Source organism: Rutidosis leptorrhynchoides, chromosome 8, assembly GCF_046630445.1.
Source record: "Rutidosis leptorrhynchoides isolate AG116_Rl617_1_P2 chromosome 8, CSIRO_AGI_Rlap_v1, whole genome shotgun sequence".
In the NCBI taxonomy this organism is placed as follows: domain Eukaryota; kingdom Viridiplantae; phylum Streptophyta; class Magnoliopsida; order Asterales; family Asteraceae; genus Rutidosis; species Rutidosis leptorrhynchoides.
Genome location: NC_092340.1, coordinates 95,964,212 through 95,985,164, shown reverse-complemented (window position 1 = coordinate 95,985,164; position 20,953 = coordinate 95,964,212). Strand labels below are relative to the sequence as shown.

Below are 20,953 nucleotides of genomic sequence, written 5' to 3'. Positions count from 1 at the left end.
GCACAAGAAAAGTATTATCCCCGCCGCAACGCGCGAGTTTAATCAACTAGTCATATATATAATTATTAAGGGTAAAATAGATAATCGGGTGTATATATAGATAATAAATAAATAAATAATAAATATAAGTAATAAATAATAATAATAATAATAATAATAATAATAATAATAATAATAATAATAATAATAATAATAATAATAATAATAATAATAATAATAATAATAATATAATAACAGATACAAAATTATTTTTTGCGTAACGGTTTTGTTTTTTTCCCAAAAACGAACTTGATATTTAAGGAAGAAACTTTCATCCAAAGACGAAAACAAACTAAACAAGAAAAAATACATGAAACAAGGGGCAAAAACATAACCAACAAAACGAAAATCAAAATAACACTCTCAAGTCTCAACCAACACCCAAACATAACTAACTAACAAAACTAAACAAAGTCAACCAAACCTACAAAGCAAGACTAAAACGAGACAAGCGGCACTAAACAAAAGACTAACAACCTAGCATCTTAGAGGACCATCATCATCGACATACCGTTCGATTAACAAACCGAGATTCTCGGCTGCCGCACTAGCTTTTTTACTCTCATAATCAGTTTCATAAGTTACTTCATTTGACAAAGCAGACAACCTTGCCTGCAAAAGGATAATTTCATGTTATCCTCGAATGACGAGGAAACCTTCTTTTTGCCCGCACTATCAGTCGCCGTCGCCTCCTTGGATTTAGACACCTTCTTCAAAAGTGGTTTTGGATTGAGAACCACATCCATTGAGTCCTTAAACGAAAGCGATGTTTCCTTATGGGCACGAATGTCATTCCTATATTTTTCAAAACAAAGACAATCCTTTTCCAAACCTGAACCTAAACTGGAATATGTGGTGAAAGATCAAAAGATCCATTCTGCATCTAGTATTATAATATCAATCGGCCCGTTAGCTGGTATTTGTTTAGTCATTCACACATCTTGTTCCTTTGGGGAGGGTACTCCGAGTTGTGGGTACCTCGTAGGACCTCGACCCGCCTGAACTGAAACTCCTGCCCATCGAACCATCTACATTAGGGACTGTCCCTTAAGATACATGGCTTTTATTGATTCACCATATATACTGTAATTAAAAAAATATATACATAACTACTACTAATAAATATTTTTGTCTGTTTTCTCCTATTCACATTCTTTTCTTCTCAGTTAGTTTCATAGTTTTTCAGGTCATGGTCAGCGGTGGTTCACATTCTTACGCCATTTTGGTTTCCTTCTCGGTTTGGAGGTTCTGTCTATTGGTATGTGGTGTTGAGTTAGAGGTTATGGTGTACGGAGGCTCTGGTTTGGAGGTTATGACTGCTAGTTTCTTGTTTGGTCAACATGGGGTGATTCCCATGGAATAAGTGGTTTTGATTTGAATGTTTTCGGCAATGAGTTCTATAGTTTTGTGCTTGTTTTAGGAGTGTACCGAAGTTTGATTCAATGTTGCAATGTATGTTGCAATTTGATCCTGTAAACCTATCTTGTATGTACGTTCGTTTCAGATGGTAGGACATGTAATTTGTTTTAAATTATCCAATTTATTTTTATATTTCTATTTTTTGGCAAAAAAAAAGTATCCAAAGCATTTCAAGAAACGTCAGTCGCGATCGTAAGATTATGAAAATAAGCATGATTTAAATGGTAAACAAAAACGTCGGTATTTGTGATAAACTATCTTCAGTTTAAGTGTCGCATTGACTTGCAGACAACGATAGCAAGTTATTAGTTATAAAAGAAAACAACAAACAAAGTTACCAACTATACGATAACTAAAGCACTAAAGGAGACTTTAAATATACAGCCAAGCTTTTCTTCAGGCTATGCTGAATCTAGTCTTCTAGCTAGAAAACGCGAAGCTGCGCAAGAAATGTAACACAAAGTTCCATGAACAAAAATTGAGGTCCATTTACCCTTTGTAGGTCAAGCAGATACTTTTCCTCGCGAGTTTTGTAAAGCTATAAGATAAGAACACACACACATTATAACACATTCAGTAGAAACGTAACACGCGCATAAATTATTCACGGATAGGTGAAAAATCATGTACCTGGACTTCAAATTTGACCACATTAGGCGGGCTACAGGTGTTATCGGCATCTATTATAGTCGACTCATCTCCAAAATAAAGACTACGCATACCATTGTTTATAGTAGTACGTTCATGCTGACTAGGATCCCATCTGCATTTCATGTTGTAGTGTCCTATCTTCTTCCAGCATACTTTTAGTTCATGCAGAACTTTCAGAACTTCTGTTAGTATCTCACGAGGATGGGCCCGAGACTGTCGATATGGACCATAAGAAAAGCTTTCAGTAACTTTGACTTTTCAAAGCAAGAACACCACAGCAAGCTTCTATTATTTGTTATATTGATCTAATATAATATACTATAACCCACTCAATATATTGTCATTCTATGTGTTAAATTGTGCCATTTGACACCGTTCATAACCAGGGGCATTTTCGTAATTATTCCGGGTTTTCTTTAAATAAATTTGGCATTTTTTGTTTTTTTTGTTTTTCGGCTTAATTTTTCTAAAAGACTTCTTTCCTTAAACTTAATTTTATCCGTTTTTTTGAACTTTTCATCTAATATAATAAAAGGTTTGTACCAATTGATGATTTGCATACTTTAATTATAAACTACTTAAACAGTGCTTAATTTATAGGAGTATAGTGAGATTATGTATTGCAGCAAACGATTTTCCTACACAACGAGCTTAAACTTTTGTAAAGTATTTTTTTTATTTTTTATAAATTTCATGTAATACATAACATATTATATATACTAACGATTGAATTGGATATGATAATAAAGAAGGTAAGATTACCTGCAGTCCAAGAGCCCATTTCCTCTACACCTGGGTTCTCATATTTGCTCCTTGATAATTAACGTATCCAGCTGGACATTGTGCTGCAGCTGAAGCGGCAGTCTCATTTTCATTTATACAGTTGTAACCCACCTACGTTCGTAAGACCTAATGTAAGGAGTACCGAACATTGATAACAACCAAAACAGAAAAAGATAACACCGAAAAAGACAATCTAACCACATGTTTCTGGAATTCGGCTCCAAAATAACTGTTTGACGAACGGAATTTATTATCCAATAACAAGAAAATAACATCATGAAAAATTTGCATTAATAGTCCTTGTGGTTTACATGAAATTACACCGATCGTCCTTTTAATAGAAATAATGTGACAATCCCTCCGTTTTCATGAAATTACACCAGTTGTCCTTATCTTCTGAAAATTACACCGCCCAGACTTATATAAAACTATACGTTGATGGTCCCTCCTATTAATGCACATTTTGAATAAGCCGGGCACCATCAACGCACATTATTAAACAACTCATGGTCGATCGGTGTAATTTTCAAAAGATAAGGACGACTGATGTGAATTCATTAAAATCGCATGGACGGCCGCTGTAATTTTCAAAAGATAAGGACGGTTGGTGTAATTTCATGTAAAACACAAAGATTATTGGTATAATTTACTCAAATAATAATTTTGATAAAGAATTCAAATTACCTCATTTTGCACTCGGTTGCGAAGTGACTCAACAAGACCGTCCCTATCAAATCCCATCTTAATAACTTTTGTAAGAATATCCTCATCGATCTGCAACCCAAAAAGTAAATAAAACGAAAAAGTAAATAAATACGCTGAGTCGTTTGTTGTGATTTTCACAAAATAAAGAGCAGATCTTAATCACCTTATTTAGTTGTCTCATTGAATCTGGTGGAGGGACAGCTATGTAACAAGGCAAATGGGCTTGAAACCACGGGTGCATACGAATCTCGGGAATTGTTATCCGCTTCAGCGGGTCAGAAACGAGCAACCTACGGATAAAATCTCAAGCCCCGGGTGATAAATGGCTAGGAAGTGTGTATATTTCACCCTTAGAAACAAACCAACATGATTCACAATTCACAAATAAGCATTAGTTGGTGTCCAAATAAGGAACCACTCTAATGAAATTAAAATTACAATAAATAATTACAGTTTATATTTAATTAAAAGGTGCACCTTGATTTTATTAAAAAGGTTAGGAATGTTTTCATCATCAAAAGGAAGGGTGCCACATAGACAAGCATACACGATTACACCGCAGCTCCATACATCTACCTCAGGTCCAGCATACAGATTCCCAGATATAACCTATTTATTTATAAAAAAAAAACATATAAAAGATTTTATTTTCTTTTAATTAAAACCCTAGTTAAATTTTTTGTGTGAAACTCATTATTGTCATTTGATACCTCAGGGGCTACATAATTTGGACTCCCACAACTAGTTTTGAGAAAATGACCATCACGGATGATATTACTTAAACCAAAATCGACAATTTTAACGTTGCATTTGGCATCTAACAGCACATTTTCGGGTTTAAGGTCTCTGTGTACCACCATATTCCGGTGGCAGTACTCCACACCAGAAATTATCTGCTGAAATAAATTGCGAGCCTCATCCTCGTGTAAGCGTCCCTTTTCCACGATGTAATCGAACAACTCACCGGATTTAACGTACTCCATAATAACATAAATATCTGATGGTGTTTCTATAACTTCATAAAGGCGGATAATATGCGGATGCATTAACAATTTCAATATCTTAATCTCTCTTATAACTGCAAAAACTTAATATATATTAAACTAATACCTATGTATACATACTTTAAGCAAATTGAGAATTGTTCATACCTTTTTTCTTCAGACTCCATGTTTTTGATCTTGCTGCGATTAAGGATCTTTATAGCTACTTTGTGTCCTGTTAATGTATGCTCTGCAATTTTCACTTTCCCAGATGCACCAATACGAGTGTTTTCCCGAGTTTATAGTTGCGTAAAAACATTTCCGCACGACCTGACCCGTCCATAGCTTATCCTGAGACAATGGTTAACTTAACAAAATAAATAAATACTCATTCCAAACTTGACTTCAAATTGAGGTTTGCAAGTGTACTAAATCAAGATGAAAATCATGTTATCAAAGATGAAAATCATGTTATCAACATACATCGAGTAGCTACAATATTCATACCAGTTATGCAACTCACTAATAATAAAAAAATAAAAATTCGTGTGTTTGTCAGACAACCATTTAGCCATGCCAGGAACCATATAACATGGACTGGCAACGATCCTCTACTGAGCCGTGGTCTAATACCTATGTATACATACTTTAAGCAAATTGAGAATTGTTCATACCTTTTTTCTTCAGACTCCATGTTTTTGATCTTGCTGCGATTAAGGATCTTTATAGCTACTTTGTGTCCTGTTAATGTATGCTCTGCAATTTTCACTTTCCCAGATGCACCAATACGAGTGTTTTCCCGAGTTTATAGTTGCGTAAAAACATTTCCGCACGACCTGACCCGTCCATAGCTTATCCTGAGACAATGGTTAACTTAACAAAATAAATAAATACTCATTCCAAACTTGACTTCAGATTGAGGTTTGCAAGTGTACTAAATCAAGATGAAAATCATGTTATCAAAGATGAAAATCATGTTATCAACATACATCGAGTAGCTGCAATATTCATACCAGTTATGCAACTCACTAATAATAAAAAATAAAAATTCGTGTGTTTGTCAAACAACCATTTAGCCATGCCAGGAACTATATAACATGGACTGGCAACGATCCTCTACTGAGCCATGGTCTAGACCATAAGACACTGTTAATCACGCTCCGGCTAAATGGTCTTGTTTCATCAACCAAACATAGGTTTCTGTCTTCTTAGGAGTCAATAATACAGAGATACGAGCCTATAGAACAGATCCTGTTCAAGTAAGGTCGTGATGGTCCTCTTGTCCAGGCTTATTAAATAGCTAGTTTCATTTCAGTTTCTAGGCGATGTGGGAACAAACAGAGTCAGGGGCTTAGTTATTTGATTCTTTTGTAACAACATAAAAAATTATTAAAGCAAGATTTCTCCTAAAACCCATAAAAATTCAATTATTTTGGTGAACAGAAAAATTCTTTTGACATCACAGTTGAAACAATTATTGAAAAAGAAATAATTTTCAGATATTAACCGCAGAATTGAAATTGAAATTGAAATTGAAATTGAAATTTAAAATTAAACAAAACATAAAATACTAGAATTAGAAACAGAGCTATGTGATCATATTAGTATTTAGAAAATCGTACATGCATGTGCATAATTAGTGCAAAAAGGAAGAATTAATGAAAATTTAGAGATTAGACTAACCGAATGAAGTCAAATCATGTAAAGTTATCGTTTTTCCTGATTAGGACTGGTGGTAGCGAAATTGTGACAAAAGGTACTATGTAAGATCAATTGCACATAATTAATCGAATGAATTGAGGTTTAATTTGTCAAATCAACCAGCATGTATATGTATATATAGCTGCATATAAGTTTAAAAAAAGGGATATTAATTTTTATAAGTATAATAATTAAATTAAATTAAAGGTACTGAGTGTGTGCTGAGGGTTTGAGGAAAGATGGGTTGATGATGGAAACAATGGAAAGAAAGGTTTATGTGTTAAGAAAAATGTGAATTGCCACGAAACTACAAGTCGTGAATAAAAAGGTTTTATTATTTATTTATTTAATATTTATTCATGATTCTTATTATTTTTTTTATTTTTTAGAACTGCCAAAATATATTAATCAACAACGAGCTATCCTAGCAATTAATTAGAGTAGACCCACGCAACAATTAAAACGGTATAAAACGCCACTCGTTCCAGTTTATTCTCTTTAACTCTACTCTTATACCAACTAAAATAAAAAAGACAAATAGAGTAAAATAAAATACAACAATTCAACGAACGAGTATGAAAGAGCCGACTGTTCCTATATCTCCATAAATGACAAATTGTAGTAGCAAATATGACATACAATCTGGATTTCTTGTCTTCGGATTCCCATCAAACTTCAAACCAAGCTATCCAATCCGTTCATTCCGTAAATCGCGGTAGTGACATGTCGATCAAAACTCTCATTCTTCTCCATAATTCTGATGCCAAGTCGCACTGGAATATTAAGTGATGACTTGATTCTATTGCGAGTCCACATGAAACATATCTGATTGAATTAATATCTAATCCACTACGGGATAGGTTTAAACGAGTTGGTAACCTATCAAGCGTCAATCTCCAAATAAAAACGTTGATTTTATGAGGAACCTGCTTAAACCACATCGTGTATATGTGTGATGTAGGTAGTTTTGCTCGTCAATGTTAGTCCTACTGACCGAATAGTCACACTCATCAGAAAGGGACCAAACCCATGAATCAGCCTTGTCTCTTAGCACAACATCACTAACCTTTGCGTATAGATCATGAACGTAGGCCTCGTTTCGAGCACCAATGTCACTACGGTTCCATGCCCAAGTCCATGTACCATTAATGAATCTCCGAACAATATGCATCTACCTCAAGTCGAAACAACCTCTTGAACCTGTCTTTTAACGCGCCATCACCTAACCAATTTTCCTTCCAAAAACGGATATTAGAACCATTACTAATCTTCTTGCGTAGAACATCAGAAGGAATGATTGACATTTTAGCCTTGTTGAATTCGCTAACAATGGGAGCCCAAATACCGCCTCCATTCGAGCATGAATCTAACCCACCCGAATCACCACGTATAGCTTTAGCCCCTCTAACCCATAATGTGTTTGGTGAGGACTTGAATCTCCACACCCATTTAAAAATAAGGCTAAAGTTTAAAGATCGTAAAATCCCAATATCGAGACCTGATTTCTCATGAGAAGCTAACGTGAAATCCCAACTAATCCAATGCATCTTCTTATTATCCTTTGTAATACCCAGAAAAAATTGATCCCTTAGTCATTCCAACTCGTTGATGATTAATTCAGGACATTTGAACAAAGACAAATAGTAATTGCCCAAACACCCCTATACCGCCTTCACAAGTGTAAGACGACCCCCAATAGGAAGTAGATTCGCTTTTCAAGCCGATAATTTTTTATTAAATCAATTTTTGACAGTATTCCAAGAAGCTAATTTTTTCATATTAGCGCCCACGGGTAAACCAAGATATTCAAATGGAAACGTACCTTTGGAACACCCTAGATCCCACACATAATTATCAACTTCCGAATCTGGTACTCAAACATCCAACAAATGTGATTTAGCCACGTTAATTTTTAAACCCATATACTTATGGAATTCGTTCAGTACATGTAAGAAGTTTAATAACTCTCTTTATTCCAATCTAACACTAAAATCGCATCATCCGCATAAAAAAATGCAAGATTTTAATTTAAGGAGATCCAAATACCACACCTGTGATCCCACCCGTATCTACTTTCTCTTTCAAACATAAGTGTAATCCCTCCATGATCAGGAGAAATAGAAAAGGACTCAATGGATCCCCTTGCCAAAGGCCACCATGTAATTTAAATTCAGTTGTTGGGCTACCATTCACAAGAACCGAAGTGCGTGTAGAATAAAGACACATACCTATCTATCCCCGCCACGTGCTATCAAAACCCAAAGTCATATGCATATGATCCAAAAACTCCCAACTAACAGTATCGTACGCTTATTATTAATTCTATTGTCTTAACACAAGAAAAACATAAGAGCCTCTTTTCCATTTGTCTCTTAATATAAATGTAACGACCCGACTTTTTTGACTTGTACTTATACTTATTATTTTCACGAAACTGCGTATTTTGTGCGTACTGAGCTATATTCTGGGATCTTTATTTATGTTAATTACTTTCGTTAATACCTTACAGCATTATATTAAGTGTTTAATCACTTAACTTGATCCCCGAATGCTTTTACGACCGTTAGTGTAACTTGTCGTTTTTGAACGAGCTATGTACTTTGTACACGTTAAACTTTTGTCATAATTGAAATATTATGACTACGTAATACTAATTGTTATTTTCTAATGACAATTACTTGGCTCATTGGTTGCTTAATTAAGCTTAGTAATTTACTAATGCACACTAGTTAGTCTTATTGGACTTTTTACCTTCATGGACTTAGACACACCCTACTCTAGTTAATGGACCATTAAATTAGCCCAACTTTAATGGATTTATGATCAATTAAGATGTAGGACAAAAACCCATTAAGATGAGCCAACATACTAGCATTTTTGTTAACCATTACTACATATGTTGCATGGGATCCCAACAACAAGCACCACCTTTAGACCACCACCATGCAAAAACCAAAAAGTTGTCCCCTTGTCCCCCCTCTAAACCTACGGCCTTAAGCACCCTCCACCACTATAAATACCAAGCCTCATTCTTCCATTTCACACTTGATCTCATTCTCATTTTACACACACACTTGCTCTCTAATTTTCTCTCTAGTCTTTCTCACACTAAAATTGTAAGTTGTTGAATTTTATTTCTTCTTCTTTAATTTCAACATCATCATCATCATCATCATCATCATCAAAGGATCAAGCTTTTTAGCTTTTTGATCTTGTTATATCTTGTAGATTCAAACTTTAATTTGAATCCTTCAAGAACATGAAAGATTCAAGCTTTTTAGCTTTGAATCTTCATTACTTTGTTGGATCTAAGTTTTGAAGCTTAAGATCACTTTATTTTATTAAAAGATCAAAACTTGTGTTTATGATCTTCATGTAACTTGTAGATCTAGCTTTTTGCTTTAAGGATCTTTAAGAACATTAAAGATCCAAGCTTTCTAGATTAGGGTTTCATTATTTTGTCTAGATCTAAGCTTTTTAAGTTTATGATCTCATTACTTTTACTAGATCTTAGCTTTCTAGCTTATGGTCTCATTAATCTTGTGAAAATCTAAGCTTTCTAGCTTATGGTTTCTTAACACTTGAGATATAAGTTATTATTGTAGATCTCACTTACTTGAAACCTTTTTATGATTTTTATGGTGATAAAAATCAAGTCTTCATCATCTCATATGATGAAGATGCATAAACTTGTGTCAAATGAACAAAGGTTGAAGCTTTATTGTGTTTATACAATAAAGAGACAACTTTGATGTTCAAAACTTATAAAAAGTTAGCTTTTACTTTTAGTTGTGTGTTGATGGTTAAAAATTGGTCATAATGATGCTAAAACATCAAAGATTTTTACACTTGAGGCTTATACGCATCAAGGATGAGAACCGTGATGAGCATCAAACACCAAGAAACCCACCGGAGCACTTGTTTACTGTTTTTCAGGGTCTGATCAGACTCCTGGGGCTTATGGAAAGTTGATTTCCAGATAGTTCAGTTCGAGTAGATATTTTCTTTTAAGACTCGCCTAAATCCAATATACGGTTTAGGATTTTTAGCCTTCCGAAAATCACTACGCCTTTGTAACGACGTGCTGAAAATTCTGACCTACTCGCGCTTGAACCTTCGCCACGGTCAAAAGACATCGAGTTAGGATCTAAAAATTGGACAGCGGTAAGAGGACTCACAAACGGAACCTTGGCCACTGGCCACACGTCATTTCAGTTTGTACAGAGGTCGTAGCTGCTGTCCGAAATCAGCCCTTTTTTTCGATCTCTATTCTCGTTGAAAACCTTACTTTATCTTTTACGTATGATGATAACGATGATGATAATGATGATACTTAAGACTTAACTTACGTACTTTTAAACCTTTTGGGACGATTTACTGACTTAACAACCATTGACTTAGGTTGATGACCTTTTGGATCGACCAAATTACTTGTTTGGACCGACTTACTACTTGCTTACATTTTCGTATCAATTTTACCGCACATTCACTGTGAGTTATAGCTCCCTTTTTACTTTAACTGTTGTTGGGACTGAGAATACATGCACTTTTTATGTTTTACATACTAGACACGAGTACTTAAACTTTATATATTTGTGGGTGACATAACGGCACAAAGATTCCCCTTAGCTCGGTAACGTTAACTATTGGTTTATGAGCCAGTAGACGCGAATCTTAGATATGGATCTATAGGGTTTGACATCCCCACTCGGGCTAGTCGCGCTAGCATTTAACGGGTGTTTAATACTTCTAGAACATACGCACTCGCCAAGTGTACTTTTAGGGGGTGATATTTATATTACTTTGTTAAGTTAGTTAATGGGTGCCCACGGATAAGCATATACTTTATCATTCGGATTTGAGATACTGTTTTGAATACGAAATCTCGTGGTCTACATTACTTTGCTGCGCACATTAAAACTATAGCTCACCAACATTCGTGTTGACTTTTTAAGCATGTATTTCTCAGGTGCTTAGCCGTTGTTGCTTCCGCTGTTAGACTTGCTGTTATAGTCTTGGTGCTATAGACTTGCTGTTACAGACTGGCTGTGTTAGACCGATGCATTGTTTAGAGATGTCTCAATCATGGAACTTTCACTTTGCATTCACAACTTATGTTACATTTGCACAATGGCTTTGCAATGACCTTTGTGTCACCTACTTATGTTAATGCTCTCTATTCGTAGAAGCACATTATCTTTTGTAAAACATTTGACCTTGGTAAAGACGTCATCCTTTGTAAAACATTTGACGTTGGTAAAAAAGTTACCTTTTCATGAATGCAAAACTTGTTTTAAAACAGCATATAGTGTTGTAACCGTGTAAAGATTCTGTTGTTGATGATCCGTACACGTTGATTTTGTACGGGGCATCACATTTGGTATCAGAGCATTGGTTGTAGGGAATTAGGTTGCATTAGTGTGTCTTGACCGAGTCAAGTAGGATTCACTAATAGGACTAAGCTACAACTTGCTCGTTTACTTGTTTCTGCGAAACTGCTGCATGCTACTGTTATATATTACTGCATGTTACTGCTTATTACTACTGTATGTTACCGGTTACCTGATACTACTGCATGACACTACTATCCACTACAGTTTTGTGTACTGCAATAGACTACCTAGGTTATTGTTGATGCCGTTTCTTGCTACATGTCTGCTATTCATTGTACCGACTTGAAAAATTTATCTTTCCTAGTTCAGATGTTTTTCTGAACCCTTTTCCCACTCGTCTGATGAAATGTCCCGTTCATATTGATTATAAACTTTCCATATTAATTGATTTCGTCGCGAGATTTTGACCTCTATATGAGACGTTTTTCAAAGACTGCATTCATTTTTAAAACAACCATAACCTTTATTTTATCGATAAAGGTTTAAAAAGCATTACGTAGATTATCAAATAATGATAATCTAAAATATACCGTTTACACACGACCATTACATAATAGTTTACAATAAGAATATATTACATCAAAAATAAGTTTCTTGAATGCAGTTTTTACATAATATCATACAAGCATGAATTCCAAATCTTATCCTTATTTTAGTATGCAACAGCGGAAGCTCTTAATAATCACCTGAGAATAAACATGCTTAAAACGTCAACAAAAATGTTGGTGAGTTATAGGTTTAACCTATATATTATCAAATCATAATAATAGACCACAAGATTTCATATTTCAATATACATCCCATATATAGAGATAAAATTCATTCATATGGTGAACACCTGGTAACCGACATTAACAAGATGCATATAAGAATATCCCCTATCATTTCGGGAAATCCTTCGGACATGATAAAAACAACATCGAAGTACTAAAGCATCCGGTACTTTGGATGGGGTTCGTTAGGCCCGATAGATCTATCTTTAGGATTCGCGTCAATTAGTAGATCGGTTTACTAATTCTTAGGTTACCAAGCAAAAGGGGCATATTCGGCTTCGATCATTCACCCATATAATGTAGTTTCAATTACTTGTGTCTATTTCGTAAAACATTTATAAAACTGCATGTATTCTCATCCCAAAATATTAGATTTTAAAAATGGGACTATAACTCACTTTCACATATTTTTACTTCATCGGGAAGTAAGACTTGGCCACTGGTCAATTCACGAACCTATAACAAATATGTACATATATATCAAAGTATGTTCAAAATATATTTACAATATTTTTAATACGTTTTACTGTTTTAAATTTATTAAGTCAGCTGTCCTTGTTAGTAACCTACAACTAGTTGTCCACAGTTAGATGTACAGAAATAAATCGATATATATTATCTTGAATCAATCCACGACCCAGTGTATACATGTCTCAGGCTAGATCACAACTCAAAGTATATATATTTATTTTTGGAATCAACCTCAACCCTGTATAGCTAACTCCAACATTACTGCATATAGTGTGTCTATGGTTGTTCCAAATAATATATATAATGGGTCGATATGATATGTCAAAACATTTGCATACGTGTCTATGGTATCCCAAGATTACATAATATATTAGAATACATATATAATACAATATAAGTTAGCTAGGATATGATTTGTATAGAATTTTTACAATATTTCCCGTAGCTACAACAATCAAAAAATATCCAACCTTGTTTTACCCATAACTTCTTCGTTTTAAATCCGATTTGAGTGAATCAAATTGCTATGGTTTCATATTGAACTCTATTTTATGAATCTAAACATAAAAAGTATAGTTTTATAGTCGGAAATATAAGTTACAAGTCATTTTTGTAAAGGTAGTCATTTCAGTCGAAAGAACGACGTCTAGATGATCATTTTGGAAAACATACTTCCACTTTGAGTTTAACCATGATTTTTGGATATAGTTTCATGTTCATAAGAAAAATTATTTTCCCAGAAGAACAACTTTTAAATCAAAGTTTATCATAGTTTTTAATTAACTAACCCAAAACAGCTCGCGGTGTTACTACGACGGCGTATATCCGATTTTACGGTGTTTTTCGTGTTTTCCGGTTTTAAATCATTAAGTTAGCATATCATATAGATATAGAACATGTGTTTAATTGATTTTAAAAGTCAAGTTAGAAGGATTAACTTTTGTTTGCGAACAAGTTTAGAATTAACTAAACTATGTTCTAGTGATTTCAAGTTTAAACCTTCGAATAAGGTAGTTTTATATATATGAATCGAATGATGTTATGAACATCATTACTACCTCAGGTTTTGTGGATAAACCTACTGGAAATGAGAAAAATAGATCTAGCTTCAAAGGATCCTTGGATGGCTTGAAAGTTCTTGAAGCAGAATCATGACACGAAAACAAGTTCAAGTAAGATTTCCACTCGAAATAAGATCGTTATAGTTATAGAAATTGAATCAAAGTTTGAATATGAGTATTACCTTGTATTAGAAAGATATCTTACTATAAATAAGAAAGATTTCTTGAGGTTGGATGATCACTTTACAAGATTGGAAGTAAGCTAGCAAACTTGGAAGTATTCTTGATTTTATGAAACTAGAACTTGTAGAATTTATGAAGAACACTTAGAACTTGAAGATGGAACTTGATAATGTTAAATACGAACATATATTTCATAGCATTATCTCTCAAGAAAGACAAGCTTTTAGTTGCAATTGTTCTATTTACAAGTGATATTTGTTTAAATAATAAAAGGTGAAGACAAAAGATAGATTCGACGAATTGAAGATGCAAACGACCAAAAAACTCAAAAGTACAAAGTACAATCAAAGTGGTTCAAATTATTGATGAGAAACGTCTCAAAATTACAAGAGTATGAGCCGCAAAATGCAAAATACAAGATATTAAATTGTACGAAAAGGCGTTCGAAAATTCGGAACCGAGACCAAATTCAACTCTCAATGTGCGACGCAACGGAGCTAAAATTACAAGTAAACTATGCACATAAATATAATATAATATTTAAATAATTCTTAAAATTATTTATATATTATATTTATTTATTAAACCGTCGGCAAGAAGTAAACAAAATCATGTGAGCTGGAAAAGCAGGCCATGCGATCGCATGGCCTGGAAGTGCATTTTCCATGTGATCGCATGGGCCACTTTTTCTGGCCACACCCCTATAAATTCGCAGTTTGGTGATCGAACAAAATCATCTTTTTCTCTTCTTATCTCTCACTCGTATTATATATATATATTATAATTTTAATTTTAATTTTAATTTTAATTTTAATAATAAGGGTATGTTAGCGAATGTTGTAAGGGTGTAAGTCGAAATTCTGTCCGTGTAACGCTACGCTATTTTTAATCATTGTAAGTTATGTTCAACCTTTTTAAATTAATGTCTCGTAGCTAAGTTATTATTATGCTTATTTAAGCCGAAGTAATCGTGATGTTGGGCTAAATATTAAAATTGGGTAATTGGGCTTTGGACCATAATTGGGGTTTGGATAAAATAACGACACTTGTGGAAATTAGACTATGGGCTATTAATGGGGTTTATATTAACTTAACGATACCTCGTTAATTTAATATAAAGGTTATAATTTGACGTATCTATAAATAACCACATACGCTTAATCGGGTACGGTGGGTGGGATATCTATAAATACCAATCATTGTTCATTTTACCGGACACGGAACTGGATTAATAGTTAATTGACTTGTTGAAACAGGGGTGGATTACATTCAAGGGTAATTGGTGTAATTGTTAACAAAGTAGTAAAACCTTGGACTACACGCAGTCGATAACCTGGTGTATTCATTAAACAAAGTATTAAGACCTTGTTACAATTCGAATCCCCAATTAGTCGCAATATTTGACTTCGGGAATAAGAATAATTTGGCGAAGACTTCCGCATTTTATGATTATGACTGATGGACTATTATGGATAAATCCGTATGGACATATTGAATAATCCAGGACAAAGGACAATTAACCCATGGTACTAAACTAAAAACAACACGTCGAACATCATGATTACGGAAGTTTAAATAAGCATAATTCCTTTATTTCATATTTAATTGCACTTTTAATTATCGCACTTTTATTTACTGTCATTTTATTTAATTGCACTTTTAATTATCGTACTTTTTAATTATCGCAATTTTATTTATCGCACTTTTATTTATCACAATTTCATTATCGTTATTTACTTTACGCTTAAAATTAAGTTATATTTATTTTTAATATTTTACATTAGGTTTTAACTGCGACTTAAGTTTTAAAATCGACAAACTGGTCATTAAATGGTAAAAACCCCCTTTTATAATAATAATACTACTTATATTTATATTTATATTTATACAAATATAGTTTTTAGAAATATAGCGTTAAACTTGGCGAGTTCCCTGTGGACGAACCGGACTTACTAAAAACTACACTACTGTACGATTAGGTGCACTGCCTATAAGTGTTGTAGCAAAGTTTAGGTATATCCACTTTATAAATAAATAAATAACTTGCGTAAAATTGTATCGTATTTAATAGTATTTCCTTGTAAAAATATAACTATTTTGTATACACCTCTACGCACATCAAGTATTTTTGGCGCCGATGCCTGGGAAATAACATCGCCGAAAGCGCAACGCTATAAAAAAAAATAAAAATTTATTAAGTTCTTTGTATAAAAATATACGTTTTAAATATTAAAAATACAAAAATATAAAAACAAAAACAAAATCTATATATTTGTTTTTAAGAGTTGTTAAATATATATATAAAGTTAAAAAGTATTTTTATTTTAGTTTTTAAAATTAAATTTTTATTTAAGTTATATATATATTTTATATAATCTAAAAACAAAAAAAACAAATGGGATTGAATTTAAAGTTAATTGTCACAGAGTTAAACATTACATACATGGTCCGATGGAAGTTGACAATGAAGTCAATCATAATTTCACCACCCAAGAAAACCCTCAGAATGAAAACATAAATATGTTATCAACAACATATGAAAAATCAAAATTGAAAAATGGGGAGGATTCAAATTGGAGTGATAAAGAAGAATTTCTATACAAACCTCCCATTCCAAGAAATGAAGAAAAAGAAGTTCAAATAGAAGTGAAAGAACCAAGAAAAGAACACCCGAAAAAGGTTAACAAACCAACTCGACTTACTAAAGTAGGAGACCCGGGCGAATTTATCATTTCTTGCTTGCTTAATGATGGTGCTATATATAATGGACTCGCAGATTTAGGAGCAAGTGAAAATATTATGCCTCTTTCCTTATACAAAAGATTAGGTATGGGAAAATTAAAACCAACCAAAATAGGTGTTCAATCATTTGACCTAACCATTAAACACCCGGTTGGAATAGCAAATAATTTACTTGTTAAAGTGAGAAGTTTGACCTTTGTTGCAAACTTCATAGTTATTAATATGGAGGAAAACCTTGATATTCCTCTAATTTTAGGTCGCCCATTTTTAGCAACCACCGAAGCATTCATTGATGTAAGAGAAGGTAGAATGACACTTAGGGATGGTGATAAATCGGTCACCTTTGTGAACCGAAAGTCTAGATCTCCACCAACCAAAACTGTTAAACCAATAAAAACGCATAAGTGTGGGGAAGATGAAGAAACACTTAATGATGATCTGATCACAAAGAACCCCGTTGATGATACGAAATTAGATGAACCCGTTTTTAACAGTTCAACGAAGAAACTTTATAAACGTATTCACGATGCTAGGATTACGGGAAACTTTAAGTTATGTAACCGATTAGTATCCAATTTATCGCAAAAAGAAAAGGCGATGTTAGTTGAATTCATAAAAGTTACGGAGGAAATCAACAAATGGATTGAAGCAAAAGTCAGAGATATACAAGTTGTTGATGAACCAATTGATAATGAAGTTAATCACAAATTCGATACCACAGCTAACTAAGTGTGGGAAGTTCGAATCTTTTTAGGGTAATATGTATTTCTGTTAGAGTTAGATATTCTGTTTTCGTGTAGTTTTCGAGAATGGAATTCGAATGGTCTTTCCCTAGCAGACCCTAAAGAACTAGTCTTCTCCCCCCATTCTGTATTTTTATTTTTTTTTAGGTTTTACGAGATGAAGAATTCCTTTGATCTGAACCATGGTCTAATGCTACATGCTATGATTACTAAACGTAATAATGACACACTTTCGAGTGAACTGGTATCATTCATAAGAGCCAAAATGGGCGGAGTAAGAAAAGAACTCAGAAAAGATAATCATAAGATACATTTTGGTAAAGGAAAATCAAAATTCACAACAAAAAGAAGAGCACGACACCTTGAAAGATGTTACAAATGCGAAAAATGGTCACACGAAGGTAAATGTTCAAATAATCAAACATATTCAAACACCGAATTTGTTACTCTATGCAGAGAAGGACCATTCATATGTTTAGAAGAAAAGATATTGAAGATTCGAGGTTATGCTTACGTAGCTATGGAGAACCAAATCACACGACTCTCCTATAAGTCGGCTAAAGCAGGTCTCTGAGAATTCTTTCTCATAGGTAAGTATGTACAGTTTTTATTTTTATTTTTATTTTTATTGATTTTAACCTTTTGATAATAAACGCTGAATCATTCGCTATAAAGTATTAAATTGGTATTCAATAAAATTAGGTATGCGTAACCGAAATTATTGATATCATACAAAAAAATTTATTACATCACTGCGAAATTTACCGTTTATTCTTAAGGTATAAATATCTTTAATCAATCAACCCAAAATAGTTCAGAAATTCATCAGGAGTAAAACTAGGTCGTTGAACCAAAATTACTTTACCGAAAAGAGGGGCGTATATTTTTGATAATATTTGATTGATTAAAGTGGGATAAAAGACCAAAAAGATTTTTAATTTTATTTTTACTTTGTTTTTAAAATTAATATTATATTATTATTGTAAACTTTTTAAAATCAATATATTTAAGTTTGTACATATTTGAAAAATTAATATTTTTAATATAAGTTTGTATGTATAAAAACAAAAATATAATATAAAATTGGTGTGAATTTTTAATTTTAATAATATGAGTTTTTAATTTTATGCATTTTAAATTTAAGTTTGGTGTGAATTTAAAAAAAAAATTTACTTTATTTCATTAAGTTAAAAATATGATTTTTAAAATTCGTCGTGAGTTGAAAACTAGGTCGTTGAACTGAAATTGCTCTACCCAAGGGAAGGACGAGAACTTTTATTATCATTATTTTTAATCTTATTGAATTAAAGTAAGCCAAAAACATTTAAAAACCCCAAAAAAAAAAAACTTTACTTTTAAAACCGCGCTTAAAACGTGACAAATTTTTAAAATTTTGTCGAGGGACGGACTAGGACAATGATCCGAAACGCCCTCCTCCTAAAAAGAAACAAAATTTTTAAAATTTAATTAATTATATGTTTTATTAGTAATGGTTTTTATTTAAAAAAAAAAAGAAACAGACCCCATGCGATCGCATGGGGTTCCTTCACAAAAACCATGCGATCGCATGGGGACCGAAATCAGGTCAGGAATAAAAAGGCCACGAGCTGTTCTATCTTCACCACTCCAAACCTAAACACATACGAACATACACACACAAACACCACTAATTTCATCAATTTTTCACCAAAATCAACCAAATTTCTCGCTATAATCCGCTCTAATCATGAATTTGATCAGAAGTTTATCAAGAAGGGTAACAATTACACCCCTAAACCTCTTTAAATTTGATTTTTAGTGTTCTTGAGCTATAATATTCCTAATTTGATGCCTACGTAGTATTTCCGATGCATCCGATAGTACAACACCCAACGATTCATGAAGAACAGTTGCATCCTAATCTGAGGTTTGATCGGAGTTGGAGAGATTACCCATCATATCAAAGTAACAAATTCAAACTGGTAACTAAAAATGTAGAAGTGCCAAGGGTAATCGATTGAGAGCCTTTGGAAAGGGTCCAACTTGCTAACTCAGTTAGACAGCATCTGATCCAAAGGTATGGCAGCTCTTCTTTTCCCGATTGGGAACGTTTATTCACCATTCGTAGGCCTGTATATAAGGAATGGTGCGTTGAGCTGATGAGTACTATTTCACTTAATGCGGATGTAGTTAGATTAGATGATAGAAGTTTTCTTAGATTTATATTTGGCCGTAGGATGTACAGGATGTCCATGCTGGACATGGCCAGGGCTTTACAGATATATACGCCCGCTGAATTACTACTACCTAATTGTATGAATTTGATTTATCATGGTGAAATGGTAGATAGGAATTTTGATGCTAACGCCGTCTGAGGCGTATGTCAGATTATAATGTTTTTGGGCGGGCAGGAACACATACCTACTTACATATTCACAGAGCCGAGCTTCGTATAATTCATAGATTTCTGGCTAACTCGATTTCACAGAGAGGTCACAACAAGGAGAAAATGACCTTACATGATTTATTCTACCTTAAGTGTATTCGAGACCCAAGAGGCTTTGTTAATATCCCTTACTGTGTTGGTTTTTATTTATCTAAGATAGTGGAATTAATACAGGAAGGGGGAATAATAGGAGGAGGTATTTTTGTTACTCTCATTGGAGAGTATTTGGGTGTAGATAGGGATCAAGGGGGTCCACTTATGGTATGTAGGGAACAGGATGATACCTTAGGATTAAAGGTCTATCAGGGAGCTAAGGTATTGTAAAGCAGACGCAATCAGGCAGTACCCTATGTTGGTCGTCATCCACAGGTAGAGAGAGGTTCAGATGAGGAAATGGAGGAAGCAGATGACATCAGGGATGTCATTAGGGAGGCTATGACTGACGTCTACCAGTGTATAGATGAGGTAGAAATGACAAACCAGGATAGACATAATCGATACGAGCAGTGGCAGGCCCGGAATGAGTACGAGCATTCTAGGCAACGACAGCATGATAGATGGGACTATCATCAGCGTCAGATCATGAGTCGGCTATCACCTCAGGATCACTACGTACCGACCCGACCTGCTTACTATCCTCCACACCAGCTCGAGATGAGACCACCATATACTCTCTACGACCCTAACCAGGCCTACCAGTACACCTATCACCAACCATGGAACCCGACCGATGACATGAACTGGAACCCCTATCCAGATTGATATAGTTTCCGTTGGTGATTTTTATGATTTTTATTTTTTTATTATTTCTATTTATTTATGTTTAAACATATAATATTATGATATTTTTTTTGTAATGTTTAATATTTTTATTATGTTGT

At 33.7% G+C, this 20,953-nt stretch overlaps 1 protein-coding gene, 1 non-coding gene and 1 pseudogene across 2 annotated transcripts in view; all 3 read right to left on the bottom strand.

Annotated features, from left to right (window-relative positions):
* The window catches only part of LOC139861281 (SNF1-related protein kinase catalytic subunit alpha KIN10-like), a 66,347-nt gene extending 61,469 nt beyond the window's left edge, over nt 1–4,878 (bottom strand). Inside the window, exon 1 of the mRNA XM_071849646.1 lies at nt 4,749–4,878. The gene's annotated coding sequence lies outside the window, so the exon portion shown is untranslated. The remainder of the gene's footprint in view (nt 1–4,748) is intronic.
* Nucleotides 1,684–5,429, bottom strand: LOC139863646 (SNF1-related protein kinase catalytic subunit alpha KIN10-like; annotated as a pseudogene).
* Nucleotides 5,430–5,634: 205 nt separating this feature from the next.
* On the bottom strand, nt 5,635–5,849 carry LOC139865231 (small nucleolar RNA U3). Its single transcript, XR_011764752.1, has one exon. It is a non-coding gene; the product is annotated as a small nucleolar RNA U3 (small nucleolar RNA).
* Nucleotides 5,850–20,953: the final 15,104 nt, after the last annotated feature.